This window comes from Canis lupus, chromosome 19 (assembly GCF_011100685.1).
Source record: "Canis lupus familiaris isolate Mischka breed German Shepherd chromosome 19, alternate assembly UU_Cfam_GSD_1.0, whole genome shotgun sequence".
NCBI lineage: Eukaryota > Metazoa > Chordata > Mammalia > Carnivora > Canidae > Canis > Canis lupus.
In genome coordinates, this window is record NC_049240.1 from 40,917,076 (window position 1) to 40,943,823 (window position 26,748).

The following is a 26,748-nucleotide window of genomic DNA, read 5'->3' on the forward strand; positions in this document are numbered from 1 at the left end:
TATTCTAAAATAGAACTTAAGTTAGTGATGTCAGATCCTACTTCATAATATCTGGTTTCCGTTTTCCATCAACAAATAATATTAGGTCAGGATTCTCAGTGGAGTTTGTAACTAATCTGAGTAAGGTACAGAAAAGTTCTCTGAGGTAAGGCAATCATGAGGTTCCCCTTCTGGTGGTGGCAAGTAAGTGTCAGAATTCAGGGTGTGGCTGCAGTGAATAGTAATGTGAAGGAGAGAATAACAGTGTCCTAAGAGATTAATTGGCTGGCTGAAAAATGTGTTCTCCCAGTACTAATATGGTTGTGTTGCATGAGGCACCATGAGGTTCCATTGCCCTAAGACAAGGGTGATAAGCCTTTGCAACAGGGTCAAGAATGGGGATATTGTAGGTGATGGGTTTTTGATGGTTCACGTGAAGTTAAATTAAAATCCCAAGAGCTTATCTAGAACACTTATGTACAAATAGACAGAGGGATCTTTTGTAGTTAAGGATGTCTAGGGAAGGAAGCAGAGGAAGAGCCTTCACCAAGTTACAGAAGGTCTGTTTACGTTTGGGCTTCCAGAGGAGAGGATCTCTTACTCAGGACACTGTCACCTCATATGGAAATGTCACAATCTCAGAAAAATTCAGCACTCCTTACCTGTAATATCCTGTTAAACCTGGAAATCTTCTCAGCTGTCATTTTGTAAGGTATCTAGGATAAGTTAAGATACTCTTAAATATATCATGGGAGTGTTTCTCCCTCCTGGGATGGATCATGCCCTAAATAATGGACTGTGTTTTGACAAAAATTGTATGTGCCTTTCTTGCTAAGGCTGCGAACAAGAAAACAGAATCCTCTTTACAGGATTCCTTGTTGACTGAACAAGGATTAACAAAGGTCATCTACATATTGTATTGATACTGAATCACAAAGGGACTTTAGATAATTTAAGTCTGATTGAGGAACTGGGAGATAGGAGAGGCTTTCAGTGACTAGCTGTGCATGCCTGTCCAGGAATATTGTTTTTATTCCTGGGTGAAGGCAAATAGATGGTTACTGTCTTGGCCTAGAAGCACACTGAACAATGCAGAAATCTCTGTAGTAAAGCCATTGACTCTCCTTGTTAAATTTCGGGGGTGATATCAGAAGGCAGAAGGAATGTTTTTCAGTTAAGGGCTCAAGTTAAGGCATTGGACATAGAGAAATCTGTGGGTTATTTGAAATACCTAACACCTGTGTGGTATGATTATTCTAAAGAAGAAGCTGAGAAAAGGTGGCAGAGTTTCATGTAGAAAGAGTAACCTTCATATCTACCAGGAATTGATAAAGTTGACCATCTATGTTTTCAATTAATTTACCTTCAGTGTTTAAAGACGAGACAAGGTCCTGGATACTTTTTCCTTCCTTAGACCATGTTCACTGATGTGAATTTTCTGCTTTTTATTTACATCTTGGTTTCTATTTTGCAAAACTGGACAATCTTTTTTCCAGAGTCCTTTCTGTTTCTGATATCTATAACTGTCCTTGTCAATAGGTGATTAGTAAGGAAGTGGGTCATCTAGCTGTCTGGTCTGCAGGGCCATTAATTTATTTGGGGTATTATCTGGTTTTTGTTCTTAAGGTCTTTCAAAATGTTCTGTCAGGAAAAGGGGCTATTTCACATCCTAATTTCTGTTCTTTAATTAGGTCTCTAACATCAGATTTAATCTCAATGACAAAATGAATTAAAACAGCTGCTCTTACCTCAAAACCTATGTTAGATCCCAAGTGTTGTTTGATGGTGTTTTCTGGTGTATCTTGAAAAAATCATATTTCATCTTTTATCTGGTTACATGATTTATATTATGGTCCAACCAATTTTTTTTTGGAAAGTTTTAGGTGTGAGTTTTAGGAAACTTTGACTTACATTCTGACTTTATTTTGTTTTCTTTTGATTCTTAAGCTTATGGGAAGAGAGTTTCAGTAGGTCCCTCTCTGAGTCAGTTCAATAGGCTTTTGCTATTCAAGGCTTAGTCTCTGAGGGTCTGTCTAATAAATGTACAATTCAATATACATCAGGCAACCCTGAGTCTCATGTATTCCCTAAAATTCTAAGTTCTCTTCTGGATAGTTTCTGGACTTCTCTGAGTATAGAGAAATCCTTAATTATAACTCTTAGTTTGGCTTGGGTACAAAGTTTAAGTTCTGTAGTTGGCCTGTATACCTAGCTCATAGGAAGATGGATCTTTAGAGGCAGAGACACAGGCAGGGGGAGAAGCAGGCCCCATGCACCGGGAGCCCGATGTGGGATTCAATCCCGGGTCTCCAGGATCGCGCCCTGGGCCAAAGGCAGGTGCCAAACCGCTGCGCCACCCAGGGATCCCAGGAAGATGGATCTTCAGAGGCAGTCAGCATTTTGGAATCTTAGGAGAAACACTGGGAAAAAGTAGGAAGTCTGGGCAAGGGGAAGAAGAGAGGCGTTCATAGAGGTAGGGGAGAGAGAATGGAGGCCAGGAGGGAAGTGGAGAGCTGGATGTAGGGAAGCAAGTAGAGGGAGGAACTACTAGGAAATGAGTCTAGTTTTTGTTGCTTAAGTCTGTCAAATTGCTCCTTAGCTTGGCCAAAGATATTTTAGTGAAGCTACGTTTGATCAGAATTTGGAGGCCTCTGTCTACCAATAAAAAAAACCGCTGCCATTTGAGACTATGTTCTCTTTCTTTCCTAAAATGCTTCTCATATGAACAATTTTGTCCATTTGAAGTGTTTCCTAGAGCTGCCCCCAAAGGCCCAAATCATCCTTGGAAAAGTTATGCCATCTAGAAAAATAGACATAAGAATTCAGATTACAATGAGAGTTTTTCTTAGAGGAGAACCTTGAGACTTAGACACCCCCAAGAGGAGTGGCAACTTGTGCACCCACCCTGATATTTGTCCTTCTCCAAATGCAAACCCAACAATCCATAAACCCAGGAAGAACACAATCTCTCAAAGCCTGGCTCTTAGGACACAGAAAAGTTTTATTGGCAACCCGGAACAAAGTTTGTTCAAACTGAAACTAGTCTGTGAGAGCCTCAGTAGTCTAGGAAGCAGCTCGATCAACAGTCTTATAGAGCTGGTGCCTGTGTTTTACCCTGTTGATTCTCCTTCTTATGAAAAGCAATGTTTTGAGACAGCATGACACAAAATAAAAGCACAAAAAGGAACAAAAGTGATGAAAAGGAATGTCCTGATTCTATCAAGTGTACCAAACAAATGGAAACCAATAACAAAACCCAGATACCAAAATGAGAATAAATAACTGAGGAACAATTTTTAAGGCACAATGCTAGGTCCCCTGCCCTATTTACACAAAGGGCTAAATATTGCACATTCTCTAGCCAATGGGTATTTGTAGAATATGTACATTTTATTCTGGGTCATCAATTTTTCCTGTTCTACTGGATTTTTCCCATCAGCGAGTAAACATGTACTACATATTTTTAAAAAGTCCTCCTTGACTGCATAGTACACATCACACACACAGCATTATTCCATTCTGGTTATCTCTGTAGAAAGATTAATCATAAATTATAGTCTATATCCAGCAACCTCTTCCCTTCCTTAACTTCAATCCCCTTCTTCCTATTATCTCTTGAACCCACTGTGACCAGGCGTGGCACCACTCCAGCAAACATGCTTTTGTCAGGGTCACTAATGACCTCCATGTTGCCTGATCCAGTCTTAAATCCTCAGCTTGCTCCATCTATCAGCAGGATTCGACCCAGCTGATAACTTCTTCCTTCTTGAAACACTTTCTCTGATAAAACTTTCATTGGTCTTTTTTAGTTCTCCTATCTCCTTGTCCTTCTTACTCTTCCTTGCTTGTTTCCTTGTTTCTCATCTCCCTGACATCAAAATAAATATGGCCTCAAGGCTCAGTCTTTTCAGTTCTGCTTTTTAGCTACACTGATTCCCTAAATGATCTCATCTACTCTTAATGGCTTAAAATAACATTATAGACTGTGGATCCTCATATTTGTATTTATAGTCTGAAGTTCGATACGGAAACACAGTAGGATGCTGTCCTTTACATTTAGTAAGCACCTAAAATGAAATATGAATAAAAATTCACTGGTGTTTTTTTTTTTCCTTGATGCTATTGCTTCCACAGTCTTCTCCAGTTTAGCTAAAATCAATCCCATCTGCTAGTCATCCAGACCAAAACCTCCGCATCTTCCTTCACTCCTTTCCTGCTCCTCCCATTCCACATCTGATTTCTAAGTAAGTAAGCATTTCTCACCATTTGTCCTACTAGATATTTGCTTATCTGTTTATGTACATCTCCTACCACTAGAAAATAAGCTTCATGAAGGCAATGGCTTTGTTTTGTTTACCGCTGTATCTCTATGCTCAGAACAATCCTTGGTACAGGGTAGGTATTTGACAATCTTTGTTGAATGCATGAATGGATAAAACCATTATCCAAATAAAAATATTATTAAATGTCCATTACATGACTCCACTACTATGTTAACTACCCTGGGAGATTGAAAAGGAAATAGAAGGCAGTCTAAGTTGAGAAACAAAATTGTCCAAAAATGAATTAAGAAAATAATCTAGTGAATGAGTGCTGGCGTGACTACAGATATTATGGAAATTCAGAGGAAGGACTGATCTTCAAGCTTGGGCAAGGAGGACTTTTTACAGAGAGTGGAGAAAGTTGCCAAATAGGTATCCTGAAGTTAAGGAGAGAAGCCCAACAGAGGAAAAAGATATCAGTTATGCTCCATCCCTACTTCATATTGTGAAAGCCATTAAGGCCCAAAATTGAATGGGCAGGGATTCAGCCTAGACATGGAACCACATTACTTTATAGTCAAAAGTTCTGGCTTTATAGTTCTCAGGATAAATTGTAATGGCTTCTTCCCTAATGAGTCATTCTTTGTTCATGCATCTTTTCATTTTTTCCTCATTCTCTCATTTATTGAACATTTATTTTTATTCGACATTGTGCTAGAGCTGAGGGTGATACAAAAATATATCAAAGATATGATCTTTGAAAGATTCTACAAGCCAGTTGGAGAGAAAAAACACACACAAAGCAGCCAGCAGAAGCACAAGGCAGCATGTAACGACATGCCTAACGACTGGCAGAGTGAAGGTTGATCTGTTTTTGGTATGTTTTACAATTCACCACTTGGCAAAGATAACATGCCTGTGTCACAGTACTTCTGTGCCTCACACAAGCATTCATATAAGGAAGTAGTGTGCATACTATAGACTGATACTCATTTACTATCACTATCTGGAAGCAGGGCAAGGGTAGGCAACTCTACAGAATTGATCTGTGCTTCCAGTGAGAAAGCCATAAAGCTTGAGAATCCTTAATATGAAGATCTTTAGCAAGGGCAATAAACTTAACTTCCTCAGACTTCCAACACAAGTGAGAACATGGCAAATTCAGGAGCCAGTGAGAATCCACCCTTTTCTTGAATCACTTTTGGGGAAATGCACTCTTTATAGGACATTCATAAAATCAAACTCCGTAGATTCCACTGTTTAAACTAAGTCTGGTAAGGAAAAGTGCTATGGGAGCAGCACTTCCTAGTTATTTTCTCCCTTCTAGCATACAAATGAGTGTAGTTATGAATGTGTCCTCCTGGCCCAGCTCAGACCTCCCTGTGCAGGGCACCTACTTCCAAAATGCATATATTTACAAGAATTACACCTCAGGAAATTATCATTACCAGGGAAAACAATCTGTTAGAACCTCTCTTCTTCCCTTTACCAACCAACTTACAGTGACTAGTGGTTTTTGTTGTTTTGTGTATGTGTGTGTTTTTTTTTTTTTTTTTTTTTTTTCATTTTCAAGAATTGATGAAATGCAAGGCTTGTGGGCAGGGTGGGAGGAGCACTTAGATTTCAGAAGGGAGAAATTGACAAACTTTTTAGAGCTTGAGAAAGTTCAAAGTGGGAAAGGAGTAGGGGCATTTTGACACGTACTCTTTTAAAGTATTGATTTTTTTTTTCTCAATTGATCTGAAAGCATGACAAATGTTTACTCTGACACCCAATACAGTATTAAAAAACCCAAATGTCAGGGTGAAAATCTGGTGGGCTACAACCTTAGTGGAAGAAGGATAAAATATCTTATATGACCCAGAGTTGCCTTATTTTTCTCTATCCGACATTTTTGTCTTTCTAATTTTTGTTTGTTCCTCTCAGTTGCACTCATCTAGGAAAGAGGAGGGAAAAGCCATCTCTACCACTAATGTTGCCAACAAAACTTTGCTACTCTCAAATGAAAGGGATTTTTTCCTTTTAATTAAAGTAGGAATGAGTAAACTTGTTAATATTATACCATACTTACTCTCTCAGTAATAGATGTTCAATCAGTAGGCATCTACTTAGAGGTGATGAATCAGCAATCTATGGATACAAAAGGCAGCTATGCCATGCTCAGTACTTTTCCTTGCAGACCTCCTCACAAAGGTTCTTTGAGCCTCAGAACATATTGATTTCATTAGATGTGCTAATTTAGCAATTCTCTGGTTTGAAGACCATAATTACATCACAATACATAACCTATGTATATAGACTCTTTACAGGGAGAAAAAAATTTGCTCTCAACTTATAAACAGCAAATTTACACATTTTTTTTCTGCAAATGTCAGTTGTAAATCTCCCTTATGTACTCACAAGGCTCTCTTACAGTGACTCTTTTATTAATAAACTGAATAATTTCATACAATGTTAATGAGTTAGTGCTTATCTCTTGCTCTGTTTTATGCTTAAAATGTACTGGAGAACTGGACAATTTATCTAAGCATGTAGGTGACTAAGGTACATGACAGTTTTAATAATTAGGTTGCATCTATCTCTATTTTCACTGATGAAAAAATGTTACACTTGATTTTCTCATTTTCATAGCTGTATCAGAGTTCAGAGAAAACAAATCAAACAGTAATATGATAATAGAGCTGAATTATAGAGCATTTTCACTATAAGTGGATTTTTACTGCATTCTATGTTTCCTGTGTTTTTGCAACAATTACTAAGACATGAGGAATAAATTAGGTTGTTCTTTGTTATCTTTTAGAATACTAATTTTATTTAAGGTGCGTCTCCTTGTTTGTAAATGCTCTTTTCCTTGCTACTCTATGTCCATTTTTTTTTTCCTTGAGAATCAATTGCATACCTACCATGCACTGGGTACTATGTAAGGAACTTCACTTTGTTCTATCTACTTAGCTAGATTTATTGGGGTGCAGGGCTGCTAGTGGACGTGGGTATATGTGTGTGTGCTGCCCTCTACTGGACCTGATTTCTAAATAAGTATTTGGGAGGGTTTTTTGTTTTTTGTTTCTTTGAGGGAAAAGAGAAAGGAGAAAGAAAATTTAGGAAGGACTGTATTTATTCTTTATGTTACTAATAAATGCTTTGGGAGTAGGGACTGCATTTTACATAGGTTTAGGAATCCCACAGCCTAGCACCGTATCCTATGCATAGTAGGTGCTCAATAAATATTTGTTAAATAAATAAGTTAATTGTCTCAACCTTGGAAGCTATGATAGATTCAGGGGGATAAAAGACATAGATCTTATTAGAGACAGGGTGGGTCTCCATATAAGCCCACATTTGAGTGATCAACTTTCTTTGGAAATTTCAATATTAATCATTTGGTATTATGTAGCTAGGGATCTAGGAGCAGAAAGAAGAGTAGCCACTAAGATATTGGCTAAAAATTTTACCAGGTAGACAAGAACTTGAGACATGAATGTGTGTCTGTGAATAAAGCAAACATAGTAAGTAGAGAGATTACCCTTTCATTAAATATCAGCCACATAGCAAATTTCACCTATCTGAAACCCAGCCAAAAAAAAACAAGAGGGAAATATACAAAACAAAACAAAACAAAAACACCAAGAGGGAAAGTCTTTTACAGGTATGCTCTAGAACAATGTAAGAGAGATGGCTATTTGCCTAATGCAGTTCATTTGCATCATCCAAATGATAGAATTTTAGCTGGAAATGACTGTGTAATCAGGGGCTGAATTTCCAACCCTCCTGGCATCTAGATATGGCCTTGGTTATACCAGTCACATCCTGATTCCCAGTGGTGAATGGCACTTCTATTCAGGATTTTCTAAAAAGATTTATTTATTTATTTATTTATTTATTTATTTATTTATTTATTTATTTATCAATCAATCAAGGTTAGGAAAAGAAGGAGAGGGAGAAAGAATCTCAAGCAGACTCCATGCTGAGCACAGAGACCCATGTGGGGCTCAATCCCATGACCCTGAAATCATGGCCTGAGCTGAAATTAAGAGTTGGAGGCTTAACTGATGATATATTCAAAACTTTTAGAAGCTGTTGTACCCCTTCTACCTTCTCTTTCCCTTTCCACTGACTGGAGCTGACAACACATGGCACAACATGCAATGAGTCTGGGAACCTACCTGCTGCAGTCGTGAATTAGATGGGATAGTCCTGAAAAATAAAGGTTTTAAAAATTTTTTATTTATTTATGAGAGAGAGAGAGAGAGGCAGAGACACAGGCAGAGGGAGAAGCAGGCTCCATGCGGCGAGCCCGATGTGGGACCCGATCCCGGGTCTCCAGGATCAGGCCCTGGGCTGAAGGTGGCGCTAAACTGCTGAGCTACCCGGGCTGCCCTAAACAGTTTTTATATTGAGCTTCCAGGATTTGTCTGCTGGTATTTGTCACAGCAGCTAGCATTATTTACCCCACTAATACAGAAATATATTCAGTATATTCTTCTAGAAGATGTTAATATGCTGTACTATGCTAATACTATACTGCATTATATTATACTATAATACTAATACTGTACTGTACTATAATACTAATGCTATACTATATCTTATATTAAAGTAGAAACACATTTTTAAGGAAGATGTCCAAATGAAATTATTAAAATTAAAACAATAACACCAGCAATAACAACTATGTTTAGTTTTCCAGAGGACACATGTCCTAGGGGTTTCCGAAAGCCAGAATAGCCCTGTAGCCTGCACTGATCCTTAATTGGGTATGTGGCTCAAGCAGGGATGGTCACAAATAGAAAGGGCAGAGGCTAAGGACACATGGAATATATGATATTGGATACACCAGTGTCTTGTATAACAGAGAGGCGGCACTATAAGTGCCCATGGGATCCAAGCATGAGGGGGAATGGGAAAACTAATGCTATTTTTCTGCCAGTTCATTATGGAAAAGCCATCTCTACTATCACTGTATAGCTGACTCTCCACAAAATCAGCATCTTCATCCTCGATGGACAACATAGCAGTAGTTTAGGATATCTTTATTTAATAAATTAGCTAATTAAGTTAATTCATTATTTTCCTTCGTTTGTAGTGAATGAAGAGATTTGACTCTGTGTTTTCATAAGCCTGATACTGTGAGAAAACCTGATGCTGTGCTTTGCTGGATGCAGTTGAGATATCTTGACCCCTGCTGTATGCAGAAAGCATCTAATAATGAGCTAGAGTATAATGAAATTCTGACACATGCACTTCAGGCCCTGTTGTTATCATCCTATTTTCATAAATGATCTTTGCTTTTTTTTTTAATGGAAAAAGTGTACAAAGTAACTCACTTGCTGGGTTAGAAGGTGCTCAAAGATATTATCCTTCTCTTCCTTTTCTTGTTCACATTTTTATTGTACATTTGCCCAGAGGCTCTTGAACAAGACCATGTTTATTAATCCAATAAAGGAGTACATGTAATGATGATCGTTTACTCCTGACCTATAAGAAATAGATATTTATTTTATTGGTGTAATGAAGTTTTATAGTTTCAGGATTTCTTTGCTCTTTAATTTCTCTTAGAGTCCAGGGTTTGCAGTTTCAAAAATGTAAAATGAACATGTGGATGCAAATCTAGGTGCCCAGAATGAATCTTTTGCCTTCATGTAGCTTTTTGAAATTCTCTTCCCATTTAAGTTTTCATTTTCTGGCCCATTGCAGTGTTTCTTGTTAAAATTTTGCCTTATCGAGCACTGTGTGAAATAAACTGGCCAATTGTTGGATCAGAGGGATCTTTTAATCATTTGGAGATTGGGATTATCCTGGTTATAATAAGATTTGACCTGCAAACACAGACAGAAATGTGTTCTTGTTAGCTTTGTTGTAGTTCTGCCTGGAGGCAAGGTTATAAACTAGATAACCTCCTGAGGTTCACCATGACTCCATAATTCTACGATACTAATCTCCTTGAGTGAATCCAACATTTTTATTCCTCCTTTGAAGATACTACTAGCCTGTGCTTTGAAAATATGTCTCTCTTTGTTCTGGAGGCACCAGAATATGTTGTCAAAGAACAAAGTGGAAACTTTCAGGAAATTTGTGAGCATGAGGTCCACTTCATTTTTCTGAAAGAAAGTGAAAAGATGCAACATATCTATAGTTTCCAAACTTTATTTCAGTTCTATTTAATTCAGTAAACAAGTACTAACTATCTATTTATTTGGCAGGCATTGTAACTCAAAAATGAGGAAAAATGGCTTATTTCACATGTTTGTTGTAAAGATGAAATGAAATCACAGATGTGCACAGAACTTGGCATATAGAAATCCCTCAATAGATAGTAGTTATTTTTGTCTATATTAGGAAATACCTCAACAACTTTGGAGCACGTTGAACTGTAATGTCTAGTTGATGCCACATTCTCTTTGTCTGCAGAATATTGTTCTAAACAGTATTGCATGAAAGGCAATGTTGAGTCTCTAGCAGATCTGGATTTGAATCCTATGTACATCCCCACTCTATTACTCATGTAATTTTCTTATTTCAGTCTGTCAGCTTTTTGAGTAAATAAACTAGTTCATGGCGAGCTGCTGTTCACAGGTAACCATGGTATGATCATGAAGTTCTCCATGTCTTAGACTGAGTCCTCCTCAAAATGGAGCCTGAGTCAGAGCCTTTGGGTATGGGTAGATGATTTGGGAAGTGAGTCTAGGGAATGCACTCGGGACTGGGAAAATGAAAAAGGGAAGGAGGAAAACTAATATCAGTGGCTGAGTGGGCCATTGCTACAGGTGACATAGTCAGTCTTGTCAGGACCTTCTGGAGAGCCTTATGAAATGTGTTTCAAATTTGTCTAAGAAGGGAAGCATGCTATCAGGAGTCTCCAGAGAAACAGAACCAATAGGTTATAAAAGAGATTTAGCATGAGGGATTGGCTCATATGATTATGGAGATTGAGAAGTCCCACAGTCTGCTATCTATAAGCTAGAGACTCAGGAAAGCTAGTGGTATAATTTGGTAAGTATCTGAAGGCCTGACAACAGGGCAATGATAATGGAATTCCAAGTCTGAGGGTATGAGAAAATATGAGATGCCCCAGCTCAACACTGAAACAGGAAAAAAAGAGATGACTCTCCTTCCTCTGCATTTTGTTCTGTGCAGTCCTCAAGGGATTGGATGATGCCTACCCATGCTGGGGAGGGTAATCTACTTTACTGAGTCCATGGATTTAAATGCTAATCTCATCCAAAAACACCCTCACAGACACACCCATAAATATGTTTAATCCAGACACTTCTTGGCCAGTCAAATTGATATATATGTGGTTGACATCACCACTAATGGCTCACAGGCTGTGGTGGGCAGGAAGGGAGGGGTGTGGGGCTTGGGCTTAGGCTTGGGGTGTGCAGCACTGTCAGGTTGCATTCTAGTGAAGCTGATGGTTCAGAAAACTAGATGTTACAGTGGCTCAGGCATGGGATAGGGTCACCAGAGAGTGCATTGGCACACAGGGGGGTCTGAGAGGCTGGAGGATGTCCATGAGAGCTGAATAAGGTGGTCACACCATGTGCTGAGTTGGGAAGAGACGCACATCAGTAAAGTATAAAATGTACTTAAAAGACAATAAACTGAATTTCATGTGAGAATTCAAGGATCTGTTGGTCATAGCAGGCATGTTTCACTTGTTCCTGCTGCACATCCTTTGAACCTTGTTCTCATATTACATCAGCTGTCAGGGTTTGGGGAAATAAAAAGAACCCAGAAGGTTCCCAACCTTGAAATGTAATAAAAACTACTGGAGTAGATCATGTTTGCTGTCTCTTCTCACTTTTTAATATTGTGTAAACCATTCTCCTAAAGCAGAACTCCAAGAACAGAGCTTCTTGGGTTTAGGTTGGTCAGCAAATCTTTAACTAGAGGAGGAAAATGAAATATAGATGTCTTGAATTGTAGGTCTCTTCAGAAAAGAGCCCTCTTTACAAATTTTTTTGAACCAAAAGATTGTTTAATCTTTACTGACTGATGGAAAATGATTTTAAAAGGAGAGAGAGATGCTTTCCATTCTCCTACCTCCATAGCTATTAGAATTCACATTTATAGCCACTTTTTGTCTTCTCCAGAAGATAACCTTTATTCACCTATAAGAATAGTCAATGTAATATTAGCCTTCACAGGTTTTCTGGTAAGCTGCTATAAAGGACTTCTGTATTTCTATAAAGTCTGTAAGTGTGTGCTGCCAGAAGCTGTAGGCATTGGAAGCAACATTCACAATGAGGGAAAATTTGAGACTGTTACCCAACTGCCTTTCAGCTTTGCTTTGACCATTGTATCAAGAGAATAAAGATTCACTCTAATATGATAGGCTCACCATTAAAAAAAATCTTTGCAAACATATAATTACATATGTCTGAGAAAGCAGCATATATTACCTAAATAATGAAAAAGTCATGATCTTATACTACTTAGTGAAAAATTTTAAGGTGATAGGCTGTCATTATTTCATGAGAATAAGAGCTAAAGATTGGTTGAAAATAGCATGTAAAAACTTTTGTCTCTTTTTTTAATGCTGTGCCACCGTTGAAATTTTTTTGTTGTTATGATATAATCTGTGCAAAAGGAACAGAAATTATGATTTTAGGATTTCTAATTCTTTGGTTGCTTTGTGTCTTACATATAACGTATTTAGAATTATATTTAGAATTATATTTTATTTTAAATTCCATTTAACATACAGTGTTAAATTAGTTTCAAGTGTACTATGTAATGATTCAACAATTCCATACATCACCCAGTGCTCATCACAACAAGTGTACTCCTTAATTCCCATACAGTTACATTTTTATTATAATGTCATAGGTATGTGTATGTTAAAGATAACATGCTTTACTTTCAATAAGATGCATTTATACTTAAAATACTTTTATTTTATACTTAAAATAAATGCAGTATATGCATTTATAAAAAATATACATTTTTATATTCTATTTAAGTAAAAATGTCTATTAGTATGATTTCAGTACAGTAATGAATAAGTATTTTTAAAAAATGACTATAAATTCAAGATTTTAACTTCATTAAATGTCTATAGTTTAAAAGAATTGACCATGATATGATTGCTTAATATTTTGGAGATTCTCTTCTAAAAATATATAAAAATCATCAATCATATCATAGGTTTTCTTTAACAAACTGGACAGATTGACCTATCAAAAAAGATGGGTTTAAATCAACTTTTAATTAGGAAGAAAAATTAAAATTCCTTAGTTGCATTAACAACAAACTGGTAGTCCATGATCAACTTTAGCAATTAGGGTGGTTCATTTTCCTCTATTCCTGGACATCTTTTGTCTTCCTCCTAATTACTAGAAATGCCTGTGTGAAACTCAGAAATTCAATCAGAAGATGAAATACTGAAATAAGTCCTTCTCATTCTTTTCTATTGACTTGAGATAGAGACACAGTTTTCTGATTCTCACAATAATGAGTTGGAATCCTTATTTTAAGAAGCTCAAGTAGAATATTTTTGGATAAAATGCTGAGTGAATTAACACCATTTCCAGAGTTAATTAGCAATGCCTGTGTCTGCACAGAATTATTAGTTCGTTTCTTTTAACTGAAATAATTGGTCACTTCTAACAACAAATTTGAGAGATTTTAACATCAAAATAAAAAAAAAAAAGACAAACATTGTTTACATGCATTATGTAACCACAGGGACTGAATTTTCCACTGTATTGACTAAATAACCTAATTAAGAGCTAGGTTTAGTGTTCTGTTCACATAGGGTGACCTTCCAAGGATAGCTTGCGCATGGAGAGTAGAGGGCCAGTGTCCCAAGACATTCATTTTGTGTGAGGACAGGGCCTTGTTCTGGTGGAAAGGTAGCTGCTTCCCTTTAATGTTGGTAATTGTGTCTAAGCATGTATTCTCCTTTTATTTCAAAAACATTGCTGCTCATAATGTATCTGTATTTACCCAGGAAATGACATTTCTAAGAATAAGATACTACCTTGGGAGCTAAGGAATGGTCAAAAGGCCTTTCATCTTTTATAATTTTGGAGTCTAGCCTGAGTAAACTGTTGGCCTCATTTCAAGGACTGTGTCTTTACCACTCCATCATGTGGGAATGGTGAATGAAATATTTAGGAAGTGTTTTTGGAAGCTTCCACATATTTGGATATTTTTTATCTCCTCTTTCTGACAAAACATCTGAACAAATGAATGCAGATGCTCTCCTAAATTGGGCAAATTTGAAAGCTGAGCCACATACTTTCAAAGTGAACTGGAAGATTAAAAGAAGTACAGTATTTATGGTTCCCTCTGGCTCTACTTGCAGAGGTTTCATCTCCCTTCAGACCCATGTGTACATGTCAGGAATTGGCTATCAGTTCATTGTTATCAACTCTCTTGGAAGGATTCATTAATTTTATAACACAACATCTCTTTGCAATGAATAGTTCTGCAAACTAGGAGCTTCATTTTATTCATCTTGAACCTGCTTGGCATGCTGCAGGATTCTTTGGGAATAGAGTTTTGTAGAATGAGACTATTCCCATTTTAAATAACCCATGCAGCGTCATCAGTAAAGCAAATAATAAACCACTCTCAAGAAAACCTATAAAGGACTCCCCTTCCCATCCAAGCTGGCACATAATCCTCCCAAAGATCATGGTACATTATCATGGCTATTAACCAGTCAAACCATGGAAGGAGAATGGAAAAAGATGCCTGAGCTCTTAGATCTGGCAAACCTGGGTTCAAATTCTAAACCTTGGAATTCTTCATCTCTCTGAATTTTAGTTTCCATGTCAGTATGTTGGGGACAATGGTGTCTTTAGCATAAACTGACATAATAATCACATGAGATAATATTGTAAAGGGTTACTGTACATGCCTAATTATTGGTCATTATTTTAGTTAATAGCTTTATGAGTTAGAATATTTAGCATTCCAGGTAATGAAAATCCAATTCAGATGGCTTAATAAGATGATTTATAGGTCACATGACAGGAGGTCTGGAGGTAAAGCAAGTCTAAGGTTGATGAATTGAGTGGCATGGTGATGCAGTAGAAATCCAGGTCCTTCCAACTTCCCACTCAACAATTGTGAGTATTCTCTTGGGCTAACCCTCTTCACAAGATGGTTTCTTTAATTTTAAGCACATCTTCATCAAGAAATATCCCGAATCAGAAAATGGGGCTTTTTAATACTTTATCCCTTGTCATTGTTATAAAACCTTTCCCAGGGCCTATTCTTCAAAAGTACCTTGGCTAGAATTACACTTCATTCCCATACTCTCTGCTCCCCAGTCCCTGGGAAAAGAAGTGGGATTACCATGATCAGCATTAATGAATTGTGATTTGTCAGTGGGCCTGGGGCTGGACCCCACTTACTTTAGGGGCACCTGAACATGCTTACCTGATTGAAGTCTAGGTACTATTAACAAGATTTGAGGTGAGAAAGAGCTACTGGAGAGGCCCCCCACCTGTATCTGCTACACAAGTATTATCTGAAACTCCATCATAGACTTACATGGTACCAAATGCTGAGAGAACACAAAAGTTGCTCTCTGTAAGGTATATGAATTGAGTTGGAGGAGACAAAAGATTTGAAGCAGACTCTAACAAAGACTTACATGGCATAGAGCACTGCTTCTCAAACTTGAATGAACATATGAATCACTTGGGGATCTTAGTAAAATGTAGAATTTGATATAGTAGGTCCAAGGTGGGGCCCAAATTCTGCATTTCTAACAAGTGTCCAGGTGAGGCTGATGCTACACTTTGTGTAGAAAAGGCATAGATAAGTTTGATGTCAGATATGTAGGAAGAATAGAATCTGGAAGATTCTAGAGTGCTTCCCAGAGGTGGCAGGACACCGTGTAGCCCCTACAGCTTATACAGTTTTGCTAGATGGAGAAAACAAGGTATTACATGCTTTGAATGTTTTATAAACACATTTTTAACGTGATAATACCAGGGAAAATAATGTGGCGATTAAGATACCAAAAGAGAGTATAAAGTTTCTGGACTAAACAGCAGGCATATTGTGCAGGGAAGCCATGGCTCATAGGGTTACCTGCCCTTCTTTAAATCTTAATGCCCGAAAAAGAAATAGACATAATGACAGTGCACCTGTATCCCAGAGCAAAGCAGTGAGCTAAAATAATTCAGCCAGAATTTGGACATATTTTCACAAACAGGAGTGAGCCTTTTCTTAAACACACACACACACACACACACACACACACACACACACACACACACACACAACCTCTTTAGGGTTTTTCTTTGTTTTATCCTTTGCTTCTCAAAGAAGACAAAACAATACCACTATCTTAACTTTTGCACCTTTTCCTTCTTAATGCTATTTGTTTTGTGAATAAGTTAGATGAGTCGCTTCTTAAATCATGAAGGGAAATGAAAGAAAACAGTGGATATGTTCTTAAAATCAACTTTCTCTTTGAAAAGTATGTATATATGTAGGTAAAAAGGCAATTAGGATAGTTGGAGCTGACCAGTCAATATGGCCATGGAGGTAACTTTGTCCCCAAGTTATAATGATGCCGGTTTTTTCCTTTGGGGTATAACTGGAGATTCCTTGAGAATTCAAGAACAATAAAGCCATAAGAGATCAAAAGGGAGAAAATACAGTTATGGAACATCATTGATTACACAACAAATTTGCAGACTTTCTTAAGAAGCATTCCTTTCCTCATCCTGTGAAGTCCCGGAGGCTGGTGTTTAGTAGTATCAGGGAGGTTGCTTCATCTTCATCTGGATTAAAATGAGTAGGAATGGGAAGTAGAAAAAAATAGAAGAGATCCTAGCTCCAAATTCTGGATTCTTCTGCATTTGGTGGATCATACTCTGAATCATTGTATTTTACTATGATGCAGTGTTGATCAAATGAAAAAAAAAAGATAGGATTAGGTCATCAAAATACATTAAGCCTGGAGATCAAGATGCTAGTTCTGGCATTATAATGAATTCATTGTCTGGTTCTCACTTTCTTGATTTGTGAAATGGGGAAGTTAAACTTGACAGTGCTCCCTAAACCTGCTGAGCATCAGAATGATAAGAGGAGTTAGATGCACAAATTCCTTAGGCTGTGTTGAAACCTGCTGAAGGAGAGCTCTTGGGGGTGGGGCCCAGCAACTGTGGACTTTGGAAAGGATCTTGGCTGATGCTCATGTAGCCCTCTCTCCCCAAGTATGAAGACCCCACTTTTGGAACCCAATTTGCTAGAAAATCTTTTCCAATCCATTCATCTCCAAATCCTCTGATTTTAATGCAATAGCGAGAGTGCTGATTTCAGAATAGAGAATGATGGCAAGGGAAATTATTTGGATAACCACAATAATAGTATTTTTAAATTCTCGGTTTACCGTGAAATGGTTTTCACAGTGGTTGGGCTCTGAGGATTCTACTTCAATCTTGCCTTTACCTCACCTTTGCCTTTGGGAATAGCCACCCATCAGTACAAAGCTGATTCTAGAGGCTGGGCAGTGGAGGGGGTGGGGGCGAGGGCAGGGGCAGGGGGTAAGAAACCACTTTCTTTGCATTCACAGATCCTGGTCTGTATTCATTCAAGCACAATTAAAAACAGTAGGGTTTCCCAGTTAACATTTGATAAAGTTCACAAAACATTGTTATTTTGCTTATTGTTTTTGAGAAGCCTGTGGGGGAGGAAACATATTTTGACAAAAGTATCGTCTTAAATCTCCAAATGTGAAACTGTGTAAGGGTTTATGCATCAATGTCCTTCTAAAAGACTTTGTGGTCAACTCTGCGGGCCACTTGGGAGCAGGAGCTCTCTCTGCATCTCTTCTTCATTAGCTGCGGTGCATGTATTTCTTAAAAGGACAGGAGTCTTTGCTTTTCCTAAAAGAATGATGCATTATTGCTGGAGCTTTGTGTTTCGGCAGCGCTTTTACCTTATTGACTGTTAAAAACATACTCTGGGAAAGTCTCACTCTGTGGTGTTAATCTTAAAAATAAAACCGTCTTTTACCAGTAAAAATGAGTTTATGTGGGAATAACAGAAAATTGCAATTCGAGACATGCAAGCTATGGCAAAAGCACAGGCAAGACCAATAACAAAAGTGAGGAATGATATTTTATGGATAGGGGGGAGGAAGTAGGGACAAGTTTGTTTTAAATGGAAGTCCATTAGAAGAAAGGAGGAGTTCTGGGTGATGACAGTTTTCCATTGGCTTAGTTGTGGGGCTGGTTAATTTCCTATAGGAGGTGCAACCTCCATCTTGCCCTGTTCAGGCTTCTGATTGATAATACTTCCCTGCTGACTGTTCTGTTGTGGTCTATAAATGATAATTCTTCCTGTAGTAGATGTTGAGTGGTACAGCTCCTCATTGTAGCCTTCTCTTCTGTCCTCCCGGCTTCACTTTGTGGGGTTTCCTTGAATTAATTTTCATGGTGGAAATACATCCAAATCTCATCAGGTGAATGGGCCTTCTTTGTCCTACTGCCTTTAAACCAGGCCAATCCTCAGTCCACATAGTTGGTATCCAGATGTGAAGAACTTTGCCATCCTGGCTGGCTTGATGGCAGCTTGATGGCATCCTGGCTGGCTTGTGTATTTGTGACAGTTCTCCTGCAGCTCACCCCCATGTCCCACTTTTCCCTCCAGATGGTTCCTGGCCATCTGCCTATGTCTTCTACTCTTAGTCCTGAGGACGAAGTTAGATTCTGAGTGTTGTTTTTGTCCATCTTTTATAAACTCAGATTGTACTTCTTGTCTTCGGATTGCTATTTCAGGTAAACATCTGCTGAATTCCAGCCCCTAAAATTACATCCCTGTTGAGTCTGTCCATCCTCCTCCCTTCTTCTCTTGCTCCGTCATCTTCCTAGCATTCCCACTCTATGCCTGTGCACAGAAATGAGGTTGTTGTATAGGACAAATGTGTATTTGTCTTATTAAAGACTGCAGTACGGTAGCTAATAGTAATAACTCATGGCTTCTCAAACTTCGATGTACAGATTAATCACCTGGGAATCTTATTAAAATGCAGATTCTAATTCAGTATATCTGAGGCTTTTCTAACAAGCTGCTAGGTGACGAAATGCTGCTGGTCTGCAGACGGTATTTTTTGTAGGAAGGGTATAACTAACCCCAGAGGCAGTATGATATAGAACAGTGTATTCAACCTCTCCTCTGTTGACTGTTTGGACCAGACACTTCTTTGTTGTAGGGCTGTTCTGTACATTATAGGTGTTTAGCAATATACCTGGATTCTCTCTACTGGATGCCAAGTAGTTCTCCCTTCCTAGTTGTAACAGTCAAAACTATCTTCAGGTACTGTTAAATATCCCTTGGGGTAAAAATCACCCCTGGGTCAGAGATTCACTGATATAGAGGTTATTACTAAGGACTCTAGACCAGACTGTTTGCATTCAAATTCTGGCTTACCACAATGTCCTTCAACAGATGGATGATGGATAAAGAAGATGTGGTCTATATATACAATGGAATATTACTCAGCCATCAGAAAGGATGAATACCTACCATGTACTTCAATGTGGATGGGATTGGAGAGTTATGCTGGGTTAAATAAGTCAGTCGGAGAAAGACAATCCTCATATGGTTTCACTCATATGTGGAATATAAGAAACAGTGAAAGGGATTATAAGGGAAAGGAGGGAAACTGAGTGGGGAAAAATATGAGAGGAAGACAGACCATGAGAGACAACTAACTCTAGGAAACAAAGGGTTGTGGAGGAGGAGGGTGGGAGGATGGGATGACTGGGTGACAGACACTAAGGAGGGCACTTGATGGGATGAGCACTGGGTGTTATACTATACGTTAGCAAATTGAATTTAAATAAAACAAAAAAAATCAAACAAAAAAACAAATTCTGGCTTACCAATTTACTAGATGAGCTTCAATGGGCAATTTAGCTAATATTTTTTGTGTCTCAGTTTTCCACTCTATAAAATGGGGCTAATAATAGTGTCTACATTAAATATTCATATAATTACTATGGGGATTAAAAGATTAAATATCTATGAAGTGCTTAGAACTCTATGCATGTGTATGTCTAGAAATCAATAAATGTCAGCAAATATTATTCACATTTTGCTCTGCACTGGAATTTTCATTAAGGGATGCTATTTTACTATCTATGAACATATTTTGTTCAATCAAAAAAAAATAAAAAAATTTACATATTCTTGAGTTAAGACAATGTGGTTTGTTTACTTAACTAGATTAATACTGGGAAAACAGCTTATTAAACATACATTGTGGTATTTTATGTTGATTTAATGTAATTAATTGTGATCTCATATTTGGCACCTAGGAATATCACTTGAACACTATCTAACAAGAAGGAGTGTATATAGAGTGCCTCTGTATCGGACTCCTAACAGAGCAGCAGCTTACCTAATCACCATGGAATCCAAGGAAATCTGAGACTTGTATAATGGTCCTGCAGTTGTTCAAACATCTCTTAAAACTTGTTGCCCACACCTCTCCTGGCTGCAATAAATATAATAATATTTTCCAGGCTGACAGGAGTATGACTTGATTCAGTTTACTCATGTTGCTATATTCAACCCTAATTAAAGCCACTGGTGTGCTTGGTGGACTTTTTATTATAATTTTTTTGAATCTTTCATTATCAACACCAAGATAATAGTTTACTTTGCAGAATACTCTCAATCAAGATATTTGAAAGATTTTTTTCTTAATCAAATGCTACTCCCTGACCTTGCACAGAACTTTAGGAATAAAATTTCGTAGACTTTATCGGTTTCTATGAAGCACCTAAATTTACAGAACAAGAAAGTGCAGTGTGTCAGAGGAAAAATTCACTTAGGGCATTTCTACCTGGTGGTCATTTTATTTTATTTTATTTGTTGTGTTTTTTTTAATTTTTATTTATTTATGATAGAGAGAGAGAGAGAGAGAGAAGCAGAGACACAGGCAGAGGGAGAAGCAGGCTCCATGCACCGGGAGCCCGACATGAGATTCAATCCCGGGTCTCCAGGATCGCGCCCTGGGCCAAAGGCAGGCGCTAAACCACTGTGCCACCCAGGGATCCCATAGCTGGTCATTTTAGTGGGAATAAGAGCCACCGGTATTTGATTTTATGTAGATTGAAAACAATTGGATGAAGAGGAAAAAAGTTAAAACTGTTGACTGAATTTTTCACTTGGTATCATTGCATTGGTTCTCTAAGCAAAAATGAAGTGAGATTCATAGCAGTTTTATCCAAATAGCAGTTCTATCCAATCACAGTCATGTTTGACCAACAGCTGAGTACTTACTGTGTGGTACTCTCTGTATTAGTACATGATGTGCATTATCTGACTTGGTCCACATTCTAAAACAATGTGTTGGGGTCCTCTTTTTTCCCCCTCTTCATTCTATAGGTAAGTAAAAAGAGGTCTAGAGAGATTAAGTATCTTGCCCAAGGTCACAGGGCTAGTAAGTAATGGCTTTAAGACTGAAATATTTAGACTTAAGAACTCTCTCCCATGATGCTACCTCCATCAAGCTTTATTGCACTGATTTTGCTGTAAGACTTCAATATTCACACCCAGGATGACAATAACTACTCTGTGAATGTGTTAAATGGAAATTCCCTGGTACTTTTGAAATATCATTTAATTCACATAAAAAACAAATAAATATATTCTGGTTGGATATCGTTGGCTCATTGCCCAATCTCATTATCTGTGGATATTTTGAAGACATCTCTAACAATATCTTGACTTCTTGGGAGTACTTCTCTTACTTTCATAGGATATTGTGTTTGCTATCTGTTTTCATTTTCACAGCAAGGGAAGACCAATTTGCTGCTCTACCAACTATCCTCTTTTACTTATGAAGATAACTGTAAATTCAGAGCGGATGAAAAGTGTGAGATTGATAGTACTGCTCTAGGAAGCCACAGAAAGGAAGTGCAAACCTTCCCCTCACTTCCTGCCAATAATCTTTGACCAAAACCTGGAGGGTGCATTTTTAGGAAGGAGAGACTAATTCGTGGTCTGAGGTAGTCACTCTAAAATTTCCTTGAAAGCCTCAATTAGGAAGCAAAAGTATACACTAAAGTATAGAGGAGCTTAAGCCTCTAGAATCATAATGATTAAAAGAGAAAACACCTTTGGAAAAGAGACTTTGTATTTATTAATTACCTTTCACCTGTTCAGAAGGATGATTTCCTTTTTATCTTCAAGCCTTAGGGTAAGGTCATTAAGTTTCTTAATGGCCCAGAGGAGGTGACCAGAATGAGAGCCATTCTCAAAACAACATGATTTTGGGACTGTTTTGTAAGAAGTGCGATGTTTCATTTGAAGAAGAGAATAATGAGGAGCCTATCATAATTATCCTAAAATATTTAAAGAGATGCTATGTTTGTAGTAACGATGACATTAGTAACAATACCGACTAATAATATTAGTAATAATAATGATATTGATACCTCTAGGTGTTAGTCACATTGTATGTAATTCCCACAGCAACCCAAAGCATGAAGAATTATTATCACCCCCATTTTACAAATAAGGAAATAGATCACAGTGAGGTTCATGGCATAGTCACGACTTCATCTAGTTCTATCTTCTTTTGGTGCCCTTTCTCTCATACATAGTTTTCTTTGTGAGTGAGGGCTTGGATATTCTTATGCCACATTTGGCCCTTAAGAACAGATGTATTTCTAATGGATAAAATTTTCTGTATGGCATATTTATATGGCTTAGTATAACTAAATGTAAAGTAAGTAAATTTAAAATCATCTATTTTTCCATGCTAAAGAGTCTGGAATTTATTCTTTGGGTAGTAGGGAGCCACAGAAGGGTTTTCAGCAGGAATGTACTGAAATTGGAGAAGGCAAAGAAAATAAGATTATCTTGTGAGAAGATTATTATAAGAGTCTAGGCAAAAGATTATGGAGTTGGACTTTGGGCACATGATGAAGGGATAGAGAATAGGAGGCAGATCCCAGAGATGGACAGGAGGGACTGGTGATTGGCTGGATGTAGTGGGTGAGGTGGAAGGAAGAATCAGAGAAGCTTCTGAGGCAACCAAATGTCTAGAGACACTATTAACCAAGATAGGTTGAGTAGATTATAAAAGAGAGATTGAATCGGTGTCGCGTGGAAAGTAATATATCTTTAGACTTGCTGGGTTTGCAGAGCCTGTGCCACATCAAGGCAGAGATACACCATGGGCAGTTAGAAATGAGTCTAAAGTTCCAAGGGAAGCTCAGAGCTGGAGACTGAGGTTGGGCCCATCTGGTGGTACCCGTGGGAGTGGATGGACACTCCCAGGGAGAATATGAAGAACGAGAAACCTAGAGAGCCCAGGACCATGAACAGAGTAGTCATGTCTGTTCTGGCCATTTAGCAGGTGTTTGCTGGTGGAGGAACACCACAAAGAGAAAACTAGATAATAAAGCCTCAAATCACAAGAGGACATGTTGTTTTTTTGAGATTGTCTGCTAAATAAAGCAATTTGTGTGCAGCTGAAAATTTCCAGTTTTCTCTTACAACAGGCTCCCAATAGGATAGGAGCAGGGGAAACCGGTTCCAGGGCCTCTGATTTAAGCTGGTATTCTTAAGACCTCTCTCCTACCTCCTCCCCTGCCCCTCCACCCCAGTGATCTGGGAATTAGCCTCTTTTCAAAATTATGTTCAGAAGAATTTCTGTGTTAATGACATACCATCCTTGAAGTGTGATAAAGTATGTTGGGAAGACATCCGTTCAGTGTGGGTTTTTTATTTTATTTTTTATTTTTTTTGTATAAGAATCTAAAACCATTTCTTTTCCTTTTTATCTTTTTAAATACTTTTCTTCCACTACAGGTGGAGTGGTAAGAAGGCCATCTCACATGTTTTCTCCTCTTCTATTTCTTGACAAGCTGTGACCTTGTACAAGACACCTCAGTTATCTAGGGCTCAACTTCCCTTATCTTTTAAATTCAGGAATTGGACTATATTTTCTCTGAGGTATCTTTCAGCTCAAAAGTTTTGGGATTCTATAATTCAAGCCCTGCACATAAATGCCATTTAAATGTCATTGGTTAGATCACCAAAAGGCTAATAATTGTATAATCAGGGATAGATCAAATACCATTGAAATAAGGTTCCTTAAAGATTGAAAAAGTTCTCTTTATAGGAATGAAATAAGAAGCTTTTTTTTTTTCATGAGGTCAAAATCTTCATTTTGGTATGAGCTCTAATTAAATTAAATCCTGAGAAATTTAGACTGGAAATATGGAAGACCTCCTTTCTCCCTGACTGACTCTAAAGGTTTCAAGATAATAGAATTTTTTTTTTTAATGCACAGACTTTTAGGAAAGATGAATATCGTTTTAGCTCAGGCTGCTATAACAGAACACCATAGTCTAGGTGGATTTACCCATAGATATCTATTATCCAGGTAGAACTGGACACTAGGGGGCGCCTGGGTGGTTCAGTGGTTGAGCATCTGCCTTGGGCTCCGTCAGGATCCCCAAGTCCTGGGCCTCCCTGGCTCCCTATGGGGAGCCTGCTTCTCCCTCTGCCTTTGCCTCTGCCTCTCTGTGTGTCTCTCATGACTAAATAAATAAAATCTTAAAAAAAAAAAGAACCAGACACTAGAAGATAAACTGCTTTTGGTCTCTGGGCATCCTTATTTTAGTGAGAGGACACTACTAACTAAAGAAGGGATGTTATCTTTCTTTCCTTGAGGGCTTTAGAAATTGGACCAAAGTTCTATAATGTTGTGGTATTAAATTAAGGTGTGCCTGTGTGTTATGGCACTTTCATTTTCTATTTATTTCAGTGGGCTTGGAAACAGACCCTCAGATGGGTCCTGTCTCCTGTCCCGTCACTGTCCCCACTTCCCACCCCCTATTCTAGGTGAGCCATCTCCTTCCAGAACAGTGACAAGCCATCACCAAAATTGAGAACTCAGTGTGACAAAAGGGCTGTTTTCACAGTTCTCTGGCAAGGTAATATATAAGTTCACCACATCAGGCACATCATCTTAATCACTGGGGTCAAAAGGACCTCTAGATGTGACAAGTAGCTGGCTCTGTAGTTAACTTCCACCTTCTGATTGGCAAGGAGAAGACTGCAAATCACCAACGCATAGATGATCACTTCACTATTTTATTCCTTTAGATTTGTTTCCATCAGTTCAAATAAGGATTTCAGCCTGAGTCTTTTGTATCAAAAGGATACATGGAAAAGAGGCCAGTGCTCACTCTTAAGATGAAGGTGAGACTTAGCAATGGCGCCAGAGTTTCTAAGGGCATTGATGAATGCGTTTCTGTAGTCCATGTCTATTGAACACCTGTTGTGGATGCCTCTAGGCACTGAGGGGTACAAGGGTAAGTGGGAAGGGAGAGTTTGGCTCCCATCAAGCCTATATTCCTATGCAGAAACAAATATGGAAATAGAAAAATATCAAATAGTGACAAACACTACACAACGAAAGAGGTAGGTGGGTGCAATGGAGAATGACTAGAGGTTAGTTTACTTAGATGCCCAGAAAAGCCTCCTGGAAGAAATGACATTAATTCTGAGATCTGAATGACAAGAGAGGAGCAGCCCATGCAGGTCCAGGAGTGAGCATTCCAGGCACAGCACGGAGTTGGCTCAAAGGCCCCAAGGCAGCACTGAAATTGGCATTAAAGGCTGTGGCTTAGTGATGACAGAGAAGTAAGAGATGGCTTCTAAGGGAAAAGTAGGAGCCAGACATAAGAAATTCAGAATTCATCCTAACAGTATTGGGAAATTATTGGAAGTTTTTAAGCCAGGAAAAGATTTTATCAATGTACTGTTTAAAGATCACCCTGGCTGCTCTGTAGAAAATGAAATGCATAAGGACAAGACTGTAAGAAAGCAGGCGAGTTAGGAAGTGGTTACTGTCACCCACCCTGAAAGACTCTGATGGTTTAGCTCACTATTTTGGTAGTGGAGATGAGGAGAAGTGGATGCATGTAGAATTTATTTTGAGGATAGAAATAACATAATTAGTTATTTCCATGTGGATAAAGAGAAAGAAGGAATGAAGAGTAATTCTTAGGGCTTGGGTTGAACAGCTTAACAGATGGTTGTATATACTAAGACTGGAACAGAAGCAGGTTTTGGGGGAAAAACCAATGCTCAGTTTGAAGTATACCGGTGATGTCAAAAAAGATATAAAGCAAGTACTTGGATGTACAGTTGGAGCACAAAGGATGCTCAGTTTTAGTATGGCAGGAAGAGTTATTGTTCACTCTACATGCATGTGCGTTTCTATATTTTTGACTACTTTGCATTTCGGTGAGGGTCATGTAACTACTCTGGTCAACGGGCTATGTCACCTTGGGCTGAAGCACTGAAGAGGGAATTTTAAGTTCTCTGTGATCTCTACTTCTGCCGGAGTAACCAGCAGTGTTCCAGATGGAAGAGTGCTTTTCAGTCTGGGTCCCTGATGAATGTTGAAGCAGAATCACTATTCTCTCTGCTAATCTGTATTGGTCACAAGGGGTGACCTTCTTGTGTTAAGGCACTGGGTTTGGGGGTTCATTTGTTATTCTAG

At 38.2% G+C, this 26,748-nt stretch overlaps 1 long non-coding RNA gene across 1 annotated transcript; it reads left to right on the forward strand.

Annotated features, from left to right (window-relative positions):
* Positions 1-51: 51 nt before the first annotated feature.
* On the forward strand, positions 52-20,796 carry LOC102154415. The gene is made up of 4 exons (XR_005374216.1): positions 52-145; positions 564-691; positions 4,114-4,223; positions 20,534-20,796. It is a non-coding gene; the product is annotated as an uncharacterized LOC102154415 (long non-coding RNA).
* Positions 20,797-26,748: the final 5,952 nt, after the last annotated feature.